At 40.7% G+C, this 10,144-nt stretch overlaps 1 long non-coding RNA gene across 1 annotated transcript; it reads left to right on the forward strand.

The window, feature by feature from the left end:
* Nucleotides 1-468: 468 nt before the first annotated feature.
* Nucleotides 469-9,660, forward strand: LOC132250662 (uncharacterized). Its single transcript, XR_009462262.1, has 3 exons — nucleotides 469-709; nucleotides 3,385-3,648; nucleotides 9,289-9,660. It is a non-coding gene; the product is annotated as an uncharacterized LOC132250662 (long non-coding RNA).
* Nucleotides 9,661-10,144: the final 484 nt, after the last annotated feature.

The following is a 10,144-nucleotide window of genomic DNA, read 5'->3' on the forward strand; positions in this document are numbered from 1 at the left end:
GGGCTCCCAGAAGCTCCTCTATAGATTAGTAAAGTTTAAAGAAAACTACTGTAACTAACAGGACTCAGTGCTCAGTCTAGAAGATCCCATTAAGCATCTCTGTGATGCTTAGTTTCAGTTCTTAAACTGTGGATTTGTGTCTCCAGGGATAACATCATTGTTAACAGCGGTATATGGAGATGAAAGATAACAGTCCTGATTATCTTTCCATCAGCCCTGTTATCGCTCTGCAAGTTTGTGAACACAGAGTCAAGCCTTTACCTCTCTCTAAAAGTGCACAGTTTTAAATTAAACAAATAGTGGATTTCAAACAAAAAAAATACACTTTTTGTAGAAAACTGTGATCAAATTGAGGCTTCCTGACCAGTGATTTAAATCATGATTTAAATTAAATCCACCCTGAAAGTGATTTAGGTAGAATGAAGTACAGGTGTGGCTCCAGAGGGGTACAATGGTGCAGTCACACCCTCCAGTATGATTCCTGTTCCACCCAAACTTTAAAACCAGCTGCCTGACAACTGCAGTAGCATTTCTGTTCAGGCAGCAGGGAGGAGTCAATTGACTTCATGACTCTTTATAATCTTCCTGATTCCTTCTAAACTCTTAATTCTACAGGTGTCAAAGGCCCTCTCTCTTTTTAATAGTCTTAATGGTTTGCTAATCAGGCTATCCTTTCTGCTGCAATACTGCTGTCTGTTAGCTGCTCTTGGTAAGTAGCCCCTGTTTCAAAACCCTGTAGATCATTCTTAACTGTAGCAAAAACCATTAATTCCAGTGTGGGAATAACTTTCAGTAGAGCATTGGTTGCACTGTCAAGATGCTCAAGATGGCTAGACTCTGTTGCATGAATGTGAAAAAAGAGATGTCCATTTAATTCTAATGGCTGCAGGACTACTGAAAGAACATCTTTTGATTATTTTATGCCTAGTTTATATCTATCTGTCTATATACGCACATACCAATAAAGTTACATTTGTTTTAGTTTTGATATTAAGTTGACTAATAGAGCCCTAGACTCTGGAATATTAGTAAAACATCTAATTTCTTTTTATCTGGAGAAAAATGTATGTTGTTTTATGTGATGGTGTACTTTGCTACCTGCACCCCCACTTTAAAAAAATCCTAGATCTGCTGCAGATGAAATGCATTTTGTCATGACAAAACCTCCTTTCCCAAACCCCATGGGTTATATTGATTTGCAGGGGTGTCAATGGGCATTGTACAAGAGGACTATATAACACAGTGAGGTTATTCTAACGTCATAGGAAAACTGTATTCCTACGAAATGCATGGTAGTTGATTTGCTTACTCACGTCCATGAGAACATGCAAAGAGATCATAATTAAGTGACCTTCATCCCTACTCCACATATTATTCACAGCTGTCTATTTAACAGAATAGTTCTTCCAAAAAAAGGATCTATGTAGGGTCAGCTGTTCCATCCAGAGCCCGAGGATATATAGCTCACATTCCATTAGGGAGTTTCAGAGTAACTGCAACCAGAGGACTTCTATGAATATACCAGCAATCAGAACAGAAGACTGAAGGACACTGTAAAAATTACCTAAATTAAGGTAGCTTAGGCATGTAGAGTTGCCCTAGTCAGTATTTTAAGGAAGAGCAGCTCCTGAATTTGGTGGTGGCTCTTGAGTGAATGTGATAATCAGGCATATTTATTTTTACACTGTGGCTTGATTTAGCTCCAGGTTTATACTTATAAAGGAGCAGCTGTTTTTAATCTTGCTTTTAAATGCTGTGGCTGGGATGGTGACCTCCCCCACTGATAGATTCTATCCGTAAGTGGCCAATGAGAATCAAATACCAACTATTATCCTCATTTGAGTTATGCATGGTATGATTCTTGGCTGTTCTTGCTACATACTTATTTTTTGCTGGAACACATAGCACTTTGAAGCCAGACAAAATTCTACAATGATTTTTCCTGCTAAATATTAAAACTTGCTGGTTAGAAAGGTCCAGTGTGTGTTCAGGGCACCTCTGATATCAAGATCGTTATGTACACTGGCATACACTATAAAAATACCCATTTGAATTAAATACTAAGGCTTAATGGTTGATAAGGTAAATCTTGGGGCCTTGTTACACCTTATGCTGTGAGCCACACAAATGTTGATCAGTGTTAGTGACAGCTTGGAGTTTGGGGCAGTCACACCCTTAATCTAGAAACCTTCTCTGACTATCCCCCACCTGCACAGATGTGATTTGCCACTGGAGGCCTGCTGAGCAGAGGGAGGCTTCTGTCTCTGGTCCATGGGTAGTTTGAGATCCTGGGATACTGGAGGACTTCAAGTTGGGCAACCCATCGGTGGAGAGTGGCCACAATTTAATGGAACAGGAGCTGGGTAGTGCAGATCGGAGCTAATCCTGCCCTGGAGTGGTGTAACTGAGCTTCGCAATGAGTGCTTAAAATGACTAAGGTGTTAATGTGAGGACAGTCCAGTAGTTAAGAGCTCCAGAAGCTGCCCAAAATTACTGTGTAACAAGGTCCTTGGGCTAGGAGGAGTCCAGATTCCTTTCAATTCCTTGGTAATTGAAGTTGTGAATCAATGCTTTCTAATATCACATCTAAATATTAAAGGTTGAAACACACTTGTCTGCCGTTCTTAAGACTCCCAACATGTCAGTTAATGAAAGCAGGGAGTTATCTTTCCAATTTAAAATATACATTCTCCCATGCACTGTTACCATGTTCGCATGGCAATGGGCTGGATTACACCTTTTTGAAAACTGGATCAGAATTTATGTTCCACCAGAAGACAGTTGAGTGCATCCCATCCTCTTCTGGATTAGCAGAGTTCTGCTGCCTCTGCTTCCAGCTGGCAGCCTGTAAGAGATGCATGCAGACACTCCCATGCCTCCTGCTGGCTACAACAGTCTCTGTTGAGAGAAGCAGAAAAGCCAGAGAAGCCAAGACAGCAGGAAGCAAAGAAGTGCCAGGAAGAGCAATAGAAACAGTGGTAACATGGTCCCAAGAGAGAAACTGAGAGAGCAAGTTGTTAAACTGAGTGCTGAATTAAACAGGCTTGACATGGTGAACAAAGAAATGATTGTTAGCAGTTTGGTTCCTCCTGTGTACAAGGGCTCCTCCTGTACTTCCTTTGTATACAGACAGGTTTGCATCAAAGAAGCATCTGAGTTCATTACCAATTTTGATCCTTACTGGAACAGTCTTCCAGACCCCACATTTTGGCTCTCGGCTTGCACTACAATATAGTGACTTACTGTATTTCAAACTATTAATTAATGTTAAAAATCATAGTTACTTACATGGCTTTCTGCAAATGGCAGTGCAGGAGGGAATAGAGAATTGCCCAACAGATAGTTGAGTACAGTGGTGTCCCTTTCTCTCTTTTTTTTATTCAGGAACCCTATTAAGTACCACATGAAAAACTGACACATTGGATATGATGCCTGCCAAATGGTAACTTGCCAAGATCTGGAGAAGACTTTGAGAGATGGATATCCGGATCCACTTCAGATGGCTAGAACTTGGCCCTTGCTAACTTCAAAGGTTTGAATGCCATGAGCAGTGCAGCAAGGATGTACCTTCTTTTTCATACAGTGTTCCCTAGAATAAGATACCTGGCTTTTGAAAGGCAGAGTGAAGAAAAGAGATCTTTCCTTCTGGTAAGTAACTGAGTAGCAGCATCTAGGGAGTCAAGCTTGCTCACTGTTCTGCTCCCTGTGGATCACGTGCCCAGTTAACAGCAGGAACTGCTGTTACTATATTTCCTCACATAATCCACACTCCAATTTGCAGCAGCTTGCTTTTGGAAAAAAAGGTGTGTGTTCTGAGAAAATTCAGTATCGGTAAGAGCTCTGACAGCTGCAGCAGTATCCCAGCCTTCTTGAACCATTTCTAGTTTTATGTCTCTTGGTTGAGTTGAACTTCTATTTGTGACATCCAATAAATGAAGTATCAGATTTGGAGAAATTTGAGTCAGCTGTTCACTTTATATGGGAAGATGAAACAGCTTGTCCTCCCAGGTGTGCATCTGACATCTCTCCCACTGATGTCAGTCAGGGAAAGCGTTGATTAAAATATAAAAATAAGTTTACATGTGTAATATTCTAGAATAAACAAAAGATGGCAGTTCTGGTAACATCTATGGGCAAGAGCTCTGTGTGTTAACTGCTGGGAAGCCTACTGTGGAGATATGGCTTGATTCATGGCTAAGCACATTACAAAATGGCATCAGTAGAATGGATTACACAAGTGCTCCTGCATGGTACAATGGCCCAAAAATCTTTTTCTTTCTGCCTAGAAGGGCAGGTGAGAATGAAGCATATTAGTAGCCTTTCTCTAGATTGGGGCTAGAACTAAGGCTATAAAACATGCCTGCTTTATGTTGCATTTGCAAAAGAAAAAGAAGACATCATGCATGATCCTGTCAGTAGGTACGTAATTTTTCAAGGAAGGATGACTTTACAGTTGAGGCACTGGACTGGAACTTAGCAGATCTGTGTTCAGCTCTTTATCCTGACAGATTTTCTGTGTGATCTTCACTAAGTACTTCACTGCTCCATGCTACAATTTCTCAGTTGGTGGAACGTAAGTGTAGGACGCGACAGATTTGGCTTGGCCACTAGCCTGCTGAATGATTCCCTGCTGGGTGCCTCCATTTTCTCATCTAAAAATAGGGTTGCCAATACTGATCTTCATGGTAAAATGCTCTGAAAACAACTGATGGAAAAAAACAAAGTATAATTATATTTAAAATGGGAGTAGTAAAATAGCTTTTTTTTCTACCCTTAGTCTGCTTTATTATAAACATTTTGGGGCAGATGCATGATATGTATAGCATCTAGTGGAATGAGGCTCAAATTTCAGTTGGTGTCTATCAGTGTTACTAGAATATTAACACTGCTAACATAAAATATGCCTGACTGGAGGGAGCTAGTAGGGGGGGAAGGAGGGGAAGGAAAGGATTTTACCACAGTCTTGGCTTTTTTCTGCCCCCCATGCAGGCGGGGCTTGGAGCAGCTGCCCTGGTTGCCTTTCTTAGTTACGCTACACTCTGAAGACCGGTCATATTGGCATTTGGGCCTTTGTTCATGCAGTACAGAAAAAAGTCTTCATTTGAATGCGTTGTTACTGTATTGCTCAACTTATTTGTACCTCACATTTTTCCTGCTACAAATATATGTCAAAGGTTACTTAGATAAAGTTTGGTTCAGCAAGCTTTTTCTTTTTCAGACAATTTTGGGCTGGACTCAATGATCTTCTGAGGTCCTTTCCAGCCTTGCAATCTATGAATCTGACTACATATTAGCAGTTCCCCCCTCCTGATTTGTTTTTTTGAATGCTCATCCATGGAAGTCCCAGAATTCAACTGAAAAGAGGGAAAACTGGACGGAGATCCTTCCAGACATCTACTTGCTCTCCTGTTTTCCAGCCTCATTCTGAAATCATGGCTCCAAAGAGAAAATAGCCACTTACTTAACTTCATTATTGTGGTGGTTCAACAAGGCAAAGAAAATAAGTGAGTGCTGAGAGAGAACAATTAAATGAAGATCCAAGCAATTTGTCCTTTGTTAGTGAGTAGTTTGTTAATTAATGCCTACTCCAAAATAAAGCTGCCACCACACAAATTGGCTTTTGAAGCAACAACTAATTTGAGGGGGGGAAAAGAGCCATTTATTCAAAGCTTTTAATGGCTATCCTGGGATACTTTTTTTTTTTTTATAATTGTTTTTTATTAGCGAATTATTTTTCCCCCAGGAAATATGCTCAGTTACTTAACTGATATTGTGATAATATCATGTATCAGATATTCCCTCATTGTTTTTCTGTTCAGATCCAGGAAAGTTGGCTCATGAGGAGCAGAAATGCTGGCAATTGTAACACAGCCATTTCTATCAGAGGATATGACTAGGAAAAACCTACTGTTTTTGTAACTGCTTCTAAAAATAAGAAGTCGTTCTCAAAAAATGAATAAGAGAGTGACATGTGGATTTAAAACAATATTCTTGGTAGAAGCATAAAATAACCCAGGATCTGTATCTCGCTTGGTAAGAAAAATACATATTATGTGACATCTGGTACAAGAGGATTCTAGTCGCTTCCTGGTACAAGTGTCAGGTGAAGGCTAAGCAGATGACTGCTGAAGCCGCCCTTTGTAGGCTGGCATCCTACAATTCCTTACAGCAGAGTATAGACCCTTATCAGTGGCTCTACCCCAACCTATTCTTCTGCATCTGCAACATTTCTTTTTCCCTGTCTCTTCATCATTGCTGTGTACAATGGAGAAAAAAATGAGGATGCCAACGAAGTAAGAAACACTAGAGAGAAGTGCCTGGGTAAGCTACTGGGATAAGTGGAAGGAAGGTTGGAGAAAGCAAATGGAAGGAGAGAAAAGTACCAGACCCATAATTTCACCTAGAGCATGAGCACAGCCATGTAACAAAGCATCCATATTTCTTGTGAATGATTCAGTGGAGATCTTTTTTTTTTTTTTTTTTTGAACCACTAAGCAAATGAATGAATCACAGAATATCTTCAGGGAAATAAAAACTGACATATTTATTTCTTATATCTTTCTTAGCAATAGTTCATCTGTACTGCAAAAAAATAATTAAAGTCAAACCATCTTCTTAATATGCCTGGTTTAATAACAGCATGTTGTCACCATTGTCTCTCCCAATCATGCCACCAACACTGCTGTGCACAGAAGGGGAATTTCCACTTCTGTTGGGGAGTTAAAGAGCCTGCTTTTATTTTAAGCTTTCAGGCACACTGCTCATTCCCCACTGTAAAACTAGTGATATCTATCAGACAGGAGGATGTATTCCTAAAAGCTTTTCTTGATTTCACTGTCAGTACATGTTTTTGCAGTGGATTTTAGAGAGTTCAGAATTGCATCCTTAATGCTTCCCAATCAGAGAGGCTGAGTACATGGGGGGCAGAGGGCCCTGGTCTGCCTTGAAAAGAGGGCTGTCGCCTAAAATGCATAAAACTTCCACATGTCCATCATCTTAGGTTCCCCCCCTGCAAAAATGAAAGTTGGTGCCTATGTTCCTAACTCTGTTACGTTGCATACATGCTGTATTTTAACTTCAGCCTATTGCACTGCAACCATTAACTCTCACATTGCAAAGTGTGGAGTGACAGGTGAGGGTCTATATTTTAAAGTTGCTAGTGATATGTAGTCTCTGGTTGGTTTGTTTTTTAAGCAGCCTAACCAGGGGCCATTACAAGGAGTTGGCTTGTTAGAAGATGCTAAGCACCTGTCCTCTGAAAAATCAGATTCTTCTAAGTTGGGCACCTAAAAACAGCTGGCCGGATGAGCACTCAAAACCAGACATTCTGTCATCCAGTAATGCAAGCAGGCAAATCTCTTTCTTTCTGGGCTCCATTATTTATCTAAACTGTTCCACTGCTAAGCTATGACCTCCATGGCATGAGATGATCTACAGTAAAAAGGGAAGGTAATTTCTGGAAGCTCACTTGTATTTTACCAAATCCACAGAAGAAATGTAATCATCTTTTAGCCTTAGCCACTTGGCCTTGATCCCAGAAGAACACAATAAAAAGTATTTCCGTCTTTTCTGAAAACAGGATGCATATTGATTGAATCAACTTGTATTTTTCATGTGTTGTGCCTACTGATATACATCTTTTAGTGCCAACAAGTGTCACCTGTTGTTTCTCTCCCCACTCTACTTACATTTTAAAACCTTTCCTCAAAGGATAGTTGTCAGAGGAGAGGTTGATGGAAAGATAAAATCTGCCCCACCCAATTCCCCCATTAAGTTATCTTTTCTCTGATCCTTAACACTCTTTTCTCTACCAGCCTGTTGAATGACATCTTACTCCATCAGTAATTTCATTTAAATCAATGGGTCAAACAACTGATAATGGCTTTCAGTAGGACTTCTTGCAGAGTAACCTACTACTTAGCCTGAATAGCCTTGATACTTCCCTCAGATACTTCTAAGCTAAGGGAATGCATTTATCGGTTTAGCACATTTTTGTGGTTACTACAAACTGGCTAAGGGATGATGGCAAAGGGAATAACATAAATTATACAGAACGAATATGTGAGGGAGGGGAAAGGTGTCCCAAGAATTTCTTGGCAGCAAGATCTGATAATCTGTAGAAAAGTCTCCTGAAGAAAGTAGAGAGAAACTTCAATCTCTTGGGTCAGTTAAAATTATACTTGATACAACATTAGAAAACAAACACTAGGAGACAAACCAGGATCAGCCTGGACATGGTCATTTATGTCTAATAACCATGGTCTGTTACCACTATTTGGTAACTGTTTTACAATAGAACCCGCTGCTTATCTTTTCCTTCACTTTGAGGCTGCTGTGTGGCCATTCCCATGTTACAGGAGCTGATCCACAGCCCACTTAAATCAGTGAGCTGTCTTTTAGCTGAAAGCAATAGTTTTCAAAGCAGGACTTGGAAACTGAGCTAGTAGCATTGCTAGTGTCTGAAAGGCAGGGTGAAAATTATGGCAACAAAGAACTAGGAGCATTCAGAAGGTGTGGCAGTGCTTAGTGGCTGTTATAAATAAGAGAGATGTTTAGAAACATCTACAATTATTTGAGGGAAAGCCCACTGCGGGAATGATGCTGGCAGTTACTGGAAGGCTTTGTTTAGTAAAAGTATTCTGGGCCCTATCTTCCTGTCTGTCTCAAGTTTTCTTACTGCATTTACTTGACTCCATGGTGCTTTCTTTGATTAAACAGTAGGACTTTCAGTTTCAATGTGTTCCTAAATATATCTTAACACCATTTATCGCAAAAAACAGCTATATTTTTCACTCTCTCCCTACTACAGGACTAGCAATAACATTCTGTGTTATCCCAGGTAGAGCAAGGTAAACAACTTTGTCATTAGTCACACCTCCAATGAACATCATCTGTTTTGCCGTTCACAAGTTGTGCACGAACAGATTGTCAAATTCTCACATTTATGTGTTGTTCAGACTTGTTTCTAAATTTATTTACTAAATAATTCTGAGTCTGTGGATTCTGACCCAAAGAGAACAGTGTCTTCAACTAATGTGTACTTAAGTTTCAGATTTTATGATTGGTAGTGGTGAAAGCCTAATATAGCCTGTTCTGCCAAAGCTGTAGTCAAATATTTTTAAAAATAGTCCAAGAAGAAATCTGCTGCATCCAGCATTCAGATGCTTCTTTATGAGAATTCAACTAACTTTAAAAAAAATAAAAATGTTCTGTAGCAGTCAGTGGATGATTCATACTTGGCTTTCCCTCAAATTTCACCCAGAACTTTCTTCTTGTCTTTTGTTCCAGCTGTTCTGCATGTCCTGCCAGGGTGACAGCAGCAGTGCAGACAAATATTCAGGTTTGAAACTCTAGAAGGTGAGACAGAGTGGACTACAGTGAAAAAGGTGTAATTCCAACATCACACACACAAATCTAGAATTTTGAAAAGCGGGGTGCAGATGGTGTTGTGCATCATCACCAGGGATCCTGGTTTTCTGTTTAAAAATCCCAAATTCTCTGATTTTAAGCCCCCAAATCTGTGCTTTTCTGTGATTAAAATGAAATGGCACTATATATATAGGTATCTGTTGAACATAGTGTTTTACTGCTTTACAATTGTAAATATATCAATCTGGAAGCCTACCAGAGCTTCAATCATTAAAATAAATTCTAAATTTTGCCGCTTGATTTGGTGTTTTTTATCATGGAAAATCAGAGCTCCCCCTGCTGCCTTCACTCACCAGGACACAGTTTCAGCTGTGGCTGTTCCCCCACCCCTGCTGCTTTGTGGTGCTGAGCAGTCCTGATATGCTGGTGCCCTGCCCATGCTAGTGCTCCTCACTTCCAAGCCACAGCCCTGCTGGTGCCCCTCACTCCTGACCTGCAGCCCCCAATCCTTGCTGGTGCCTCTCCTGATTCACAGCCCCACATCCTTGCTAGTGCCCCTCACTCCCAACCTGCAGTACCCCACCATCCCAAGCCCCGCTGGAGGGGGTCCCCAGCTGCCTCCCCCTTCTCCCCCCTGGCCCCATGTAGAGTCACAGGACTCCAGCAGGGGAAAGCGGGGGGGTACTTCAGCTGCATGACTGAGTTGCCGGGGACGGATGCCTGTGCTCTTAGGGATAGGATGCCTTGCCTGTGCTCTTAGGGATAGGATGCCTGT

This window comes from Alligator mississippiensis, chromosome 5, assembly GCF_030867095.1.
Source record: "Alligator mississippiensis isolate rAllMis1 chromosome 5, rAllMis1, whole genome shotgun sequence".
NCBI classification, from domain to species: domain Eukaryota; kingdom Metazoa; phylum Chordata; order Crocodylia; family Alligatoridae; genus Alligator; species Alligator mississippiensis.